Genomic DNA, 15,529 nt, shown 5'->3' on the forward strand with positions numbered 1-15,529 from the left:
GACCAGGGCTCGAACCCGTGTCCCCTGCATTGGCAGGCAGACTCTCAACCACTGCGCCACAAGGGAAGCCCCATGCAAGCATTTTGATGTTTATTTTTCCTGATCTGAAATACCCTTTGGATACTTACCTCCCTTTTTAATAAAGATACAGTGGGGTAGGGCATGGGGGGAGGACATAAAGGTAGATGGAGATTTGAGATGGAAAGGGGCAGACTGATTTCTAAAGTCATCACGTTAGATGAAGTTTGCTTATTTTCAAAATTTACCTTGAAAATCACCTATATCTCCCATAACACAGAGAACATCAGGTTTCTTACAAATGAAGCAGGTCATTTCTTTGTCCAAGATCATTTGCACATTTTCTCCATGGACCTTTCCCGTGGATTGTGTTGGGCTTGACTGCATCCATTGCCTAATTACTGTAATTGAGGCAATCGCTAGTTTAAAGGGCTTCTGATCTGCTACAGGCAGGAGAAACCCTTTAGTAAGAAGGATTTATGTTGAGACTTTGCTGTGTACACATCCAAACGTGTGTGGTTGTATATGTGTGTACATGACCTGCTGGAAGATGCCTGAGATAGGATTACTGTGGTCCCTATCATTAACTTCAAGCCTTGATGGAGAAAGGCATCCTCTACTATGTATTTGCTCTTTTGTGTGGGATCGCATTTGGTTATTGGCAAGAAGGGAGAGAGTGAGAGAGACAGGGAGGTAAGGCCTGGGAGTGGCCAGGGGAAGACCTTCAGGCATGAGAAATCGTAAAAACAAAAGTGTAGATTGTCTCCCACCTTGATAGGTTAGGGGAGATCACTACTCCAGGCTGGAATGGGAGGCACCATGTCACATAGGTTGCATTTTGTTCATCTCAGAACACTTCTTAAGAATCCATTGCTATCTGTTCTTCTTTACTGTCTACAGGACTACATATCTCTTAACTTCCTCAGACATATATAGATTGCATGTCCCAGGCCATGAATAAGTCTCTCTACTTCATGATGGTTCTAATATACTTTCCCTTTAGGACTTCACAGTTCCTGAAATGATTACTTTCCAGGTGGAGAAAACAAATTGAAGAACAAAAAATTATCTGTTGTAAAGAGGATGCCATTTTGGTCCTAACAATTCTTCGGATAGAGATGAGATCACAGTTTAAACATTATGGCTTTTCTATTCGTTGCTCCCTTCCCAAGAAGGGAGGCCAAATGAAGTATTTTCAAGGGGGCTTTCTTATAGATATGGGCAAACAGATCTGTGGGTCTTTTCTAGATGAACATAGTTTTGTTTAAACATGATGATGATTAAATAAATTAAAACTAAAATGTTGTCTTAGAAAGGAGTTAGAAAAACTGCTTCTACCTCATCCTCTTCAGCTGACCCCACTGCAATAAAACTGCTGTTGAAATCTGAATTCTGAGTCTAATTGCTAAGTTGGAAACTGTTCCAGACATCTGATGTATAAAATATAAGACTTGCTGAAGGCTCTCAAAGTCACTATCCTTGGACTTGAAATTATATTTTTAACCAAGAGGACAACATGTTTTTCTTTTTCTATTCAATGTTTCTAGTAGTTTTAAATATATATATATATATATATATATAAAATCTCATGTAATTTTATTTTAAACTAAAGCAAATATTTATAATGCTTTATCGTTTATAAAACACACATTCATATATTACCTCATTTAATCTTCACAACAACCTTTTGAAGTGGGTATAAATATTAGTCCTCTTTGACAGAGGAGAAAACTGAGGCTTGACCAGCCTAAGCGCTTTATCTGAGGACTCTAAGCTGCTAAGTGTCCTGGGTTGGACTTTAAGCTGATTTCAGACCCTCAACTCAAAGTTCTTTCCATTAATTTGGCTCTCTCATCTTCAGTCATTTTCCCACATGTCTCATTTGCAAGTATTTTCCTGAAATCATGGCCCAGTCACTGTAAGATAAAAATATACAGTGGTTCTCAATAGCCTGCATTCTTTTCCACAAATTTTCATTTAAGTCAATCCCATAGATGTTTATGTAACTCAGTGATGATGACACAGGGTCTCACTCTGTTTTAGGACGGTAGAATATTACAGTGGACTAAAGACTCTGGAATCAGACTGCCTGGGCTTGAATCCCAGCCTACCACCTCCTAAAAGTGTGACCTTGGACAAGTTTTTGTGCCTATTTTTCTCCATCTGTGTAAAGGGTTAATAATATCATGTACCTCATAGGGTTGTTATGGTAACTAAATGATGTTATTCATATCAAGCACTTAGAACGATACTTGAGACTTATTAAGAACCAAATAAATCTTGGTTGATATTATTTGGAAGGGAGGAGATTTGTGGTGATCATACCTACATAAATAACTATTTGAAATGCATAAATAACGCTGCCACTTGGAGGAGGCCGATAAGTGCCACAGAATAGGTATTAACTAGGCTTTATTGAGGTTCTAACTTCGTGAGAACCGCAGGAGGACGCTGTTTGAGAAGGCCTGTGGGCTGGGGGAGGATTCTAAAAGAGTAGAACAGTCAGAGACACTTAGGTCCTCAAAAAAATGGAGACCGAAATGAATATTTGATGTAATTTTTTTTAAAGCAATGCAACCACCGGTGCCAAGCTCTAGGACAAAGAAAGTGGAAGAGCTTCCAAACCTCCCCGCCCTCCCATCCAAGGAAGCACAGGACTTGAATAGCACCTGACTTGAATTTCTCAATCAGTTACCTTGCGGTGATGTTACCTGGATTCAGAAAGACACATGTAGTATTCCTGCCGAGGAGACAAAAACTTCCAGGTCTGTCTGCCCTCCCCTTCAGTTCTGACTTAACCTGTGACTTACCTAAGTCACATAGCTCCTTAGGGGCCCCTCCCCACTTCTCTCTTCTCCCTTCCCCTTTCCTTCTCCTCCTTCCCTTCCATATTATTCTATCTAATGATGTTTTAGTGAAAGATGATTGAGACACATACAATCATTTTGTAAAAATACAAAATGGCCTGTGTGAAAATGCCCTGTGGTTAAATGATGACTGAAAAAGAAATAAAAATCAGACCAACAAAGCCTAACTATCTGTCAATCTTCACGTGAACTAGCTTGCTCAATCTCAAAATTAATGATTTCAGATATGTTAATTAAATGATGCGTCAGACCCTCGGGCTTGATACTGTTATTATATAAAGGAGTGATTTGCCTGATGGATGCCCATGAATTAACAGTAGAGTCAATAAAACGCCTCTAAGACTTGACCCCTGCCTGGATTAGCAGCCTGATGGTAACCTTCGGCTTGCTTTAGACTGAGAACTTCTGCTACATGTTCGAGTGGCTCAGAGGGCTGCCCTCAGAGCTATAAGAGCTAGGCTACAGAACAAGCCCTGTAACCACATGTTCGTAGCCTGGAGATGTCCTCCAGCCTTGGGGGTGGTGACTTTGTCCTTTAAAATTTCCCAAAGCAAGTACGTATGTACATATATGTATATGTATGTATATATGTATACACACAATACATATATATGACTTGGAGCTTGAATATATAAAGAATTCTTGCAATTCAGTAATAAGAAGACAACTGAATAGAAAATGGGTAAAAGATTTGAACAGACACTTCACGAAAGAAGATATATACAAGTGGCCAATAAGCACATTAAAAATGCTCAACACCATTAATTATCAGAGAAATGCAAACTAAAACCTCAAGGATATATCATTTTATATCCCTTAGAGTGGCTGAAATTAAAAAGACTCACAATACAAGGTGCTGCCAAGCTTGGAGAGGCACTGGAGTTCTCATATATTGCTGGTGGGGTTGTACATGATACAACCACTAGAGAAAATAACTTGACAATTTCTGCCAAAGCGTCCATATGACCTAGCAATTCCATTCCTAGGTATTTACCCAAGAGAAATGAAAACATGTCCACACAAAAACATGTACACAAAAGTTCATAGCAGTCATGTTCTCTGGTAGGCAGCCTCTAACATGGATCCCAATGATTCCCACCTCCTAGAATTCATTCCTTTGTTAATACCGTCTCCTGGAGGGTGGGCTGAACCTATGACTTACCTCTAACAAAGAGAATATGGCTACAGCAACATGGATGGACTTAGATTATCACACTAAGTAAAGTAAGTCAGACAGAGAAAGACAAATATCGTATGATATCGTTTATATGTGGAATCTTTAAAAAAAAAAAGATACAAATGGACTTATTTCTAAAACAGAAGGATACTCACAGACATAGAGAGCAAACCTACGGTTACCAAAGGGGAAAAGGGGGTGGGAGGAGGGATTAATTAGGAGTTTGGGATTAACATACACACACTACCATATATAAAATAGATGACCAACAAGGACCTGCTGTATCACACGGGGAGCTATACTCAATATTTTGTAATAATCAAAAAGGGAAAAGAATCTGAAAAGGAATATATATACACATATATGTAAAGCTGAATCGCCGTGCTGTACACCTGAAACTGACACGATATTGTAAATCAACCATATTTCAATTTTAAAAAAATGAAGAAAAAATTTTTTAAAGAAGAGAGAGAATATGGCAAAAGTGATGAGAGTAGGCCACAAAAACACTGATTTTGGTATTCTTTACTCTCTCTTGCTCTCTTCCCTGTTTGCTCTGATGAAGCCAGTGTACATGTTATATGTATGATCTTCCCTATGAAGAGGCCACATGTCACGGAACTGAAGGACACCTCTGGCCAACAGCCAGGGAGGAACTAAGGCTCTTGGTCCAGCAGCCCACAAGTAACTGAATCCTCCCAATAACCGTGAGCATGGGGACAAGCAGTCTGGCCAACACCTTAATTACAACTTCATGAGAGACCTTGAGGCAGAAGCACCCAGGTAAGCTAGACCCGAATTCCTGACCCACAGAAACTGTGACATAATAAATGTTTCCCTTTTATTTTCTTTTATTTTTTAAAAAATATTTATTTGGTTGCACCAGGTCTTAGTTACAGCAGGCGGGCTCCTTAGTTGTGGCTCCAGGGCTCCTTTAGTGGCAGCTTGCTGGCTCCTTAGTTGCAGCACATGGGCTCCTTTGTTGTGGCAGGTGGGCTCCTTAGTTGTGGCATGCAAACATTTAGTTGTGGTGTGCATGTGGGCTCTAGTTCCCTGACCAGGAATCAAACCCAGGCCCCCTGCATTGGGAGCAGGGAGTCTTATCCACTGTGCCACCAGGGAAGTCCCCTAAATGTTTCCCTTTTAAGTCACTAAGTTTTATGGTAATTTGTTACACAGCAATAGATAACTAATACATATTCATGGTAGTCAAAAACTGAAAACAGCAGGAGAATGATAAACATACTGCTGTATTCATACAATGGAATGCTACTTGGCAATAAAAAGAAACAAACTTCTGTTATCTGCAACAATATAGATGAAACTAAAACCACTAAACTCAGACTTCCCTGGTGGCGCCAAGGTTAAGAATCTGTCTGCCAATGCAGGGGACACTGGTTCAATCCCCAGTCTGGGAAGATCCCACATGACACGGAACGACTAAGCCTGTGCGCCACAACTACTGAAGCCCACGCGCCTAGGGCCCGTGTGCCACAAAAAGAGAAGCCACGGTAATGAGAAGCCTGCGCACCACAACCCCACTCGCCGCAACTAGAGAAAACCCGTGTGCAGCAACGAAGACCCAACGCAGGCAAAAACAAAAGAAAACATTAAACTCAGGAAAACAAACTGCAAACAAAAGAAAACATACTGTATGATTCCATTTATATGAGAGCCTAGAAAAGACAGTATTTACAGTAACAGACCATACCATAAACTTAAGGTGATTAAAAACTACCAAAGGCTACTTAGAAATTATTTAACTTCTTGATATTCAGTTTCTTAATCTGTAAAATGTAAATAAAGTAATACTTACCACGCAGAATTTTTGTAAGAATTGAACAAATATGCTTAGTATAATACTTGGGACACAGTAGGCACTCAATACTAGTTTCCCTGGTCTGCAGTGGTGTTTTGAGTCCTTTTGAGGATAACTTTACTTCTCTTTCCAGATGGACAACGTAACATTACTTAATTCAGTCAACAAACATTGAGTTCCTCCTTTTGAGGCTCTTCCCAAGGAGATTCCCAACTCCACAGGATGGGACAGAGACTTTCTGTGTTTTTCTTTCCTGGACCTAATTGTGGAGAGAGAGGAGAAAAGACAGCTAAAAGCAGGAAGCAGGAGGCTAAGCCCTCAGAAAGGAAAACACCACCCAGGGAGGTAGGAGATCCCTAAAGAATGTCTTCAGCATATTCAACACATACCCCCTGTGCAAGCCCTAAACTAGGATGACAACTGCCAATTCTGCACTGAAGAATGCTGAGGTTTCTAAAGTCTAAGCCATGGTGTTGCAAAGCTGAGCACTTAGCTTCTAAAGCTAAGGGGAAGATTGATGGAACCAGAGCTTTTCACCACAGGTGCCTTCACCCGCCTCCCCCAGCTCCTACACCTCCCCCCAGGGGAAACATCTGGGCTGAGGGTGGAACCTGCTCTCCCTGGGAGGTTTGGGAGTGGCATTCAAGGAAGGCAGCCTCCTGCCAGGTTGGAGGTCTGAAGGAATGTGGCAGGTCACTTCTCTGCTGGCCTCCTCACCTCTCCATACCCCATGAATGTTTCCCTTGGCCTCCTCCAAGATCTGGGAATGTTCTAGCTTTCAGACAGCTGCTGGAGCCTCCTGCAGCTCTGACCTGGGTGACACAGATTCCTAAGAATCTGCCACCGCATCATAGGAACTTTTCAAGAATTTCCATAGGTGACTTCTGTGGACTCTCCTCCAGATAGACATGCACATTCTAGGCAAGGTAACTGGCATTGAAATCAAACAGATCTACCAACTGGGCCCTGCCATACAGCAACTCTGTGGCCTCAGTTTTCTCATCAATACATTGGGGATGATTATATCACCTCCTTTTAATAGTATTGAGAATGACGGTGGATAGCATACGTCAAGTGCATGGTACTGTCCCTGGCTCACAATAGAGCCTCAATAAATATTAGTCTTCCCTAATCACTGTCATGTCACACACTTCCAACAGGAGCATGCAAGACAATTCCCTCTATCCTGCAAATTTTCCCCAGTGCCCCTTACAAAAAGCCACAGTGAATTTTGGCAAGATCTGGTTTGTTCTGCAAAAGACAGTTCAATTCAATTTTGACTTAAGAAGCATTTGTGGAGCACAAGCTACCTCCTTATAGGTCCTGGATGTTAGAGATGATTACTGGTTACCTATTGCCAAAACCACGCCAAAATGTAGCATCTTAAAACAACAATGTATTATTGACCTTTGTGGTTCTGTGGGTTGACTCAGCCTAGCTGCCTTGTTCTCACACAATGGCACTTCGTGCTGAGTCATCTGAAGGCCTGTCTGGGCTGGGCATCCCAGACAGCTTCTTCACTGATTTATCTGGTGTCTCAGTGCTCCTCTACATGACACCTGTCTCCAGTAGAGCAGCCTAGACTTCTTACATGGTGGCTTAAGGCTCCAAGAGAGAGGAAGCAGAAACTGCCAATGATCTTAAAGCCTGAGCCTAGGAAGGACCCAGAGTGTCTTCTGACAGATTCCAATGACAAAGCAACTACAGGCCAGCCCAGATTCAAGGAAGAAGAGGGACAGGCTCTACCTCTCAATGGGGGAGTAGCATATGTACACAAAGGGAAGGAATTGATTGATGGTGCACATCTTTAGATACAACATATGATTTCCACGCGGATATAAACACAAGATATTTACTTGTATGACTTTTTTTGAGCTGATAGTTTTTCACCCAAGTGTGCTGTAAACACCATTCACCACATGTTTCAAGCTTTTGAGTTCCTACCACTAAAAACGAGGACACAGCGAGGGACAAATTTGTGAATGCATCAGATCGTGACATTTTCCTGTTGGCTAAGATGGCTTCATCACCTTGGAACCCTTTTCCCCCACAGATTTCATCCTCCATGTGAGCGTGTTACTTTGTAATTCATTGCTCTGTCTTTAAAGTAAAAACCAAGGCTTCTGATCCGTCAGATCCTGCTTTATATCTTTCTACTGGCCCAATAATCATAGCTTCCAATGAGCTCTAGTTACTCAGCTAATTCTTCCAGTTAGAATAAGCCACATCCTTTAATAACTCCTTGTACTTCAAAGCACTTACCTTAATTTGTAACTGTATTTGTGAGATTGTTGGACTGATTTCTATCTGCCTCCCTATACTCGAAGCTCTATAGTCAGGTACTATTTATCTCCAGCATATAGGTCTGTACCTAGTACATACTAGATGGTCAATAATATTCCTTGAATGAATGCATCATTTCTTTTTTCCCAAACTATTTAAGGCTGAGAGAAGACCAACCCCATTAAAATGGAAAGAAATTCTAGAAATTTATTTCAAACATATAGTGTTTAAGTGTCAGACCTTAGAAATCTTGACATCCAACTCAAGAAAAGTGAAATTATTGGATTCTGTGACTGAAGCAGTACAAACGAAGTAATCCTTAAGAACCATTCCACAGCAGAAGATATGACCTCCGGCACGCTAAGCTCTACTACAGGAATATATCTAGGTTTCGACTCCCACTTACCATTCCCGACCGTCTTGCTGGTTCCTGCATCTCACATTCCTTCCCAGTTGCCTCATACCTGGTTACCTAACCCCAGCTGATGGATGTTACAGCTGTGGTGTCCACTTGGCTTAAAATCTCCCTGAACTTCCTGACCCTCTCAGACAGTAACTTTCAAAGGCCTGCCCTGCCTCACGCCCACACGCACACATAACCCTGGAATCCTTGATTAAATTCCAATACCCTGATTCTCAACGTATTCAGACACAGCCCCATTCCACTTTGGGACTCCTCAAACTGCAAACACGGGTGAGGAATTAGACTCTAGAAATCTTTTTATTCTTGCTTTTTATTATGAAAATTTTAACAGTAAAGAAAATACTGTAATGAACTTTGATATGCCCATCACCCAGCGTTAATTATTATCCACTCATGACCAGTCTTTTTCCATTCACAACTCCACCCACTTCCCCTCTCCCCTGATGGATTTCAGTATCCATCTCCAAAAGATAAGTACTTTAAAAAACACAGCTTAAAAAATGATCATACCTAAAAATTCTCGGGGTCCTCTAAATGTCGGTGACTACCAATCTTCAGTCTGAGAGATACTGACACAACAGAGCCCCATAAACTTAGCCCTTCTCTAACACTGCCCTCCACGACACTCCACAAGTGAACACGGGTACATACGCACTCTCTAAAGTACAGAAAGATGCACATTTCTGATGACGTCCTTTACTGTTCCATGTAAGGCATGGCACTAACAGACTATTGGCTTTACTTTTTTCTGTTCTTCAAACACCTCCAGGAACACCCGTAGCTGGACAAGTTGGGTTTTTCATGGGTGGCAGTGGTGGGAACGCACACCATGGAGAACCATGGAGCGTCTCAATAAGAGGGGGTCAGAAGGAAGCTAGTAAAGGATTTGGGCGCTGGTGGGGTAGTTTGGGGGACAGTTGAAGGAAGCAGGGTCTTACTCTGGATGGGGGGTTGTCAGAAAGTGGAGGCAGTTCTATGAATGGATATCTCAATAGGTCATCTCTGTGGGAGGTCGGACTAGAGAAAGGTGAACGCTGACGTTGGTAAAGAAATTACCGTCTCCACTCAGTAAACGAGGGGAACGTTTGGTATTTTGTGTTGCACGGCGACCTTGTTTTTGTCTCACTTGATTGTGGTCTGAGAGTGACCTCGTTTGTTATAGATATTCTGTAAGATTGTTTCTGTGCAACAGGAAAGCAAAGTGATACTGTGAGTGCCAGACCAGCTTGTAACAGTGTTGACGTCTAGCTGTGAACATCAGATCCATTCTGGAGGTCAGGGGCTATTTTTTTTCTTTCTCATTATCCTACCACTTTTTAGGGTATATGAGTTCACTGAATACTACTATTTTTAGTCCTGGTTCTGCGTGACTTTCTGAACCTATTTCTCCTTAAAGATCATTTTTTATCACTCATAATTTACATGTGTGTGTGTTCTATTATACTATATTCAGCTGTTTATAAACTTTCTTTTAACTCTTTTTCTGGAGAAGAAAAATGAATTCATTTTCAAATGAATGTTTGAAAATGTAAAACTAGCCCAGCTATCTATTATTTATTGTCAAACACTCCAAAATCAAACTCATTTTGGGTGGACATTCAATAGCATTTTATGTGCATAAGGCAGTCACCAGGCCTACATTACAATTAATGCATTCAATTTAACTGGGCAATTTTCTCAAACTTTTTCACCTTCACTGGGACCTTCAGAAAGAAGTACATTGTACTCAGTAAAAGGTACACCACAAAATACACACCTCAGGCACATACCTTACCAAACTCAAAATTCTACAAAGCAATGCTTATTCTTACTAATAGTGATATACCCCAATACTTTCTACTTTATTTCATTTAAAAATTAAATACTAACCTTCTAAATTGATTTCACGACCTCCTCATAGATCTCAACTTTCAGTCTGAAAGACCAAACTTGGCACTAGGAAGTTACTTTGCACAAAGTAAAATATTTATAGGTTCTTCATTGATATTGATGTTGCTGTTGTTTTTTAAAACCATGGTGGGTGCTGTAAAAATCATTTAAAAATCTTTCCTGCCTAAAATGATGGCAATCATGCCGAATGGCATAGACTATGACAAATTATTTGTGGAAAGAAATCTTGGCCCTCCCTCTTACTACTTTTTGGCTATCCCCATGCAGAGATAAACTCCATCATACATCAGGACTATCATAACTGGATTTTAAGCCAAGTCCAACCTTAATTATCAACAAAGAAGAACTGCATTCCAGTCTTGTCAAGAAGAATGATTTCTCTTCTAGCCCTAGCAAAAGCTTAGCTGGAAGACATGACCATAGAGGGATGACATTTGGAGATATGTATCAAACCTAGGTTTTTCTTGTTGACTCCCCATTTCTACCCTTGTCACTGTCAACATCATTCTTTTTTGTTTCCTGGCCCTTTCATTTGCCATAAAGAAGAAAGGACCCAAATTTACCCAGACAAAGCAAATGAGATTCAGAATGGAGATTGTAAACTCACCATCAAAAGTAGACATAAATTTGGCTTTGAAGACCAAGATCCAAAGAGATCAAGACATTTATTCGCCAACAATAGATTCAAGACCAAAGAACAGAGTAGCAGGACCAGGCTGAACACTTCAGGATGGACAGCCTGGGTTGGGCGTGGGGTTGAGAGTGATGGAGATTAACAAAGGAGGGGGCATTACTAGGCTGGAGGTGAGTGGGGTCCTGCTGGGGACACCTAACCAGAGAGGAATCCTGACAAGAGTGGACTAAGCATCAGAGGGCTGCCCAGCCCTGCCAGAGTGAGCTCCGTCCTTCACAGTGGCAGACTGTTGAGCCAGTACATTTGACTACCCATTGCCATTCACCTAAGGAAAACACTTCAATTTTAAATAATCACTCTTGCTAAGCGTAGTTGTTTTAGCTGCTATAAAACAGTCTGAGCACCTTAAAAAAGAAGGAAATTCTGACACGTGCTACAACATGAATAAACCTTAAAGACATTATGTTAAGTGAAATAAGCTTGACATAAAAGGACAAATATCGTGTGACTGCATTTATATGAGTTAGTGTAGGAGGTGTCTCCTGCCAGACTGTCCATTGCCTACACCCCCATTTCCTGAGGGGGAAAAAGAAGAAAACAACTTTTTCTCCCCTGAATTATCTTCATCTATGGAGTTACCATAGACACAGTTGCTCCGGTCAAAAACCTGGGAAGTAGTTTTGGCTTTTCTCTTTCCCTGTGCCCCCTCATCCAGACTTTGTCATGATTACCCTCCAAATCATATCTCAAATCTGCCACTTCTCTGCCACCATCAACCTCAGTAAGACTCACTTGGGCCACTACCATGACCTTCTGTCTGGTCTCCTGACTCATATCTTCGTCTTGCTATAATCCATTCCCCACTCAGGAACCAAAGTGATCTCTTTTTAAAAAAAAATATTTATTTATTTATTTGGCTGCTCCAGGTCTTAGTTGCAGCATGCAAGATTGTCTTTGTGGCATGTGGGATCTTTTTATTTATTTATTTTTTTAGTCACAGCATGCAGGATTTTTTAGTTGCAGCATGCTGACCTGTTAGTTGAGGCACGCAGGCTTCTTAGTTGCAGCATGCATGCAGGATCTAGTTCCCTGACCAGGGATCGAACCTGGGGCCCCTGCATTGGGAGCAAGGAGTCTTACCCACTGAACCACCAAGGAAGTCCCCAGAGTGATCTTAAAAGAAAAAAAAATAGAAAGAACTGTGTCACTCTTCTGCTTAAAACCTCCCAGTGGCCTCCCAGTGAACTTGAACTAAACTCTCAGCTTCTGACCCTGGCTTCAAGGTTCCACAAGACCTGGCCTAGCCCTCTCTCCAACTACAGTGCCACCTTTGCCTTAGCTCACGGTCCCAGCAACACTGTGGCCAGGTCTTCCCTGGCCGAGAAGGAAGGATATTTGTCCTTCCTTCTCATCCCCTCAGTGTTCCCTACTCACCTCATTATTCTCTACCTTCCTATTCTGCTTGGTTTCTTTGTAGGGTCCATCTGAATTTTTATGTATTTTCTTCACATTTGCCTACTTTCTCCCCAACTAAGCCCCATGAAAGCATGGACCAAGTCTGTTTTATTTACCACTGTAAACCCAGCACTGCTGGGCACAGAATTGGCACCCAACAAAATATTCATTGAATGAATAAATAAGGAGGTATATAGGCTATATAAGCAAATCACATACCAAGTAGGAAGTGATAAGTGCTAGAAAAAAAATGTGTGCTGTTTGAATTCAGAGTCAAGAAAACAACTGAACGTGGGGACGGGCAGGGGGAGAATTAGAGAAAGTTACAAGTAATTACATTCTAAAAATATATCCTGAGTATGTACCTTATACATAAATCATATGCATTTTTTTAGATATTTTGCCCGTTTTTGTTCACAACGTTATACTTTAAACGTTAATAAGTTTTCCTATTACGACCTAAATAAATCAAATATTCTTCCCTTGGTCTGCATTCCTATTGAGATGCAAGGGAACAGAGCTGTTTAAAAAGAGTTTCCAAACTTTTGATGATTGTAAAATTATGATTTATGAGACTGGAAAGATTAAAGAAACAGTATACTGTGAGCTGTGTGAAACACTGGCACACATTCGGAAGGCTTGAGTTCAGGTGCTGCATTCGTGTGGCCTTGATATGGTCACTGTCTCACCAGGACTCCATTATCTTAGCTACGATATACTTGTTTGGGCTAGATGACATTTTTTAAAATAAACTTATTTATTTATTTATTTATGGCTGCTTTGGGTCTTCGTTGCTGCATGGGCTTTCTCTAGTTGTGGCGAGCGGGGGCTACTCTTCGTTGCGTTGCATGGGCTTCTCATTGCGGTGGCTTCTCTTGTTGAGGAGCTCGGGGTCCGGACGCGCGGGCTTCAGTAGTTGTGGCTCGCGGGCTCTAGAGTACAGGTGCAGTAGTTGTGGCGCACGGGCTTAGTTGCTCCACAGCATGTGGGATCTTCCCGGACCAGGGATTGAACCAGTGTCCCCTGCATTGGCAGGCGGATTCTTAACCACTGTACCACCAGGGAAGCCTGGGCTGGATGACTTTTCAGTGTTCTAATTATAGAGCATAAAATAGTTTTCGTTATACTTTATACATTTTAATATATATATAAATATATATTTAATGTATTATATATTTATATATATTATATTATATTTTTAATATATATTTTTTTCCTTCCTCCTAACTTTTGTCATGGAAAACTTCAAACATGTATACAAGTTGAAAGAACAGTAAAATGAACCCCCATGTGGCCATCACCAGCTTCCCAGCCACCAAATTCCCAGCGCCGGCCAATGTTGCTGTCTCTCTACACTCACCCATGCCAATAGCTATTTTGAACCAAATCCCCAGACATCATTTGTTTCATCTGCCATTCCCTACTGGAAAAAAAATTCTGAGAAGAAAAAGGACAATTTTTAAATTTAGAGCCCCACAATGTCACATTTGCTCATATATAGAAATTTAAGGACAAAGAGTCTACATTTAGTAGTGTGACAGGAAATGGACAACAGTTTTATCAGAAGTGGTTTTAAGAGGCATGATGCCCAGTTGCAGATTTTCAAGAAAAAGGTAAAGATATAATTTTTTTCCAGAGTATTCTTTGCATTTAAAAAGTCTGTCATTATTCGTCAGCTCTGATTGAAGCAATCCATATGAACGGATGTGGGGATCAGAGAGAACCTGAGAGCCACAGGATGAAGGGAGGGTCAATGCCGTCGCAGTCAGCCACGATCTGCTTTTCTGCTTAGGCCCCAGTTTTTGGAAGTCTGAGTGCCTGTGTCTGCAGGGTCATTTCTGGCCTCTCCAACATTATGGGTGATCAGTGAATATGATGACGTAGATTCCACATAGGTTGCCAAATTTAGCAAATAAAAACACAGGACGTCCAGTTGCATTCTAATTTTGGAAGAACAATGAGTCATTTTTCAGTATGAGTAGGTCCCAGATATTGCATGAGACATACTGATACTAAAAAAAAAAAAAATACTGTTTAACTGAAATTCTAATTTAACTGGGCATCCTATATTTTATCTGGCAGCCTTAATTACAAGGCATGTGTTCCAGTTACTCTGGCTGCGTAATGAAACTTAGTGGCTTAAAGCGACAACAATCACTTATTATATCTCATACTTTCTATGGGTCAGGAACTCTGGCAGAGCATATGGGGACAGTTTCTGCCACTTCTGCTTCACGATGTCTGGGGCCTCAGCTGGAAGATGGAGGTTGCCTGTGTCTGGCAGTGGATGCCGGTTGTCAGCACGGCACGGAGCTGTTGGCTGTAGTGCTCCTGTGAGGCCTTCCTTACAACATAGTAACTGGTTTCCAAGGGCAAGAATTCCTAGAGATAGAACCACACAGAGGTCATATTGCCTTTTATGACCTAACCTCAGGGTCACTTTCACCCCGTCTCAAAGGGAAGGGGTATAGACCTGAACTGAACCATCTTCATCACATAGTGGGAAGAGTGTGTGGGACGGGATATATACACTCTGCAACAGCACGTCATGCCATTTAGATATCTTATATCTGACTGTTCACTTTCAAATATAGATAAACTTTCCAGATATAACCTGGAATGAAGACTTTCCTTACGTGCTCTTTCCGTTAACATTCTATTGGACAGCTAAAATGTAAATTTAATTGTTTACATCTGTAAGGGTAAAATGTCAAAATAATTCATTTTGATTGTGAGAGCTGTCTATCTGATATACAAAAACAATTAAGAACTACTAAATTGCTCAATAGGGAAATCAGTTGACAGTTTGTTCAATAATTCTAACCTTTGTAGAATGAATTGGTGTTCTAACTTTCATAAAATTAAATAAAATAAACTTTCAAAATTGTATTTCATTTTTGATTATTTAAACTCCATTTGGGTCATACATCTTTCAATGAAAAGTCTTACTTAGAAATTCTTT

At 40.9% G+C, this 15,529-nt stretch overlaps 1 pseudogene; it reads right to left on the reverse strand.

Annotated features, from left to right (window-relative positions):
• The window catches only part of LOC137765843 (protein Jumonji pseudogene), an 84,170-nt pseudogene extending 72,224 nt beyond the window's left edge, over positions 1-11,946 (reverse strand).
• Positions 11,947-15,529: the final 3,583 nt, after the last annotated feature.

Source organism: Eschrichtius robustus, chromosome 6 (genome assembly GCF_028021215.1).
Source record: "Eschrichtius robustus isolate mEscRob2 chromosome 6, mEscRob2.pri, whole genome shotgun sequence".
Taxonomy (NCBI): domain Eukaryota; kingdom Metazoa; phylum Chordata; class Mammalia; order Artiodactyla; family Eschrichtiidae; genus Eschrichtius; species Eschrichtius robustus.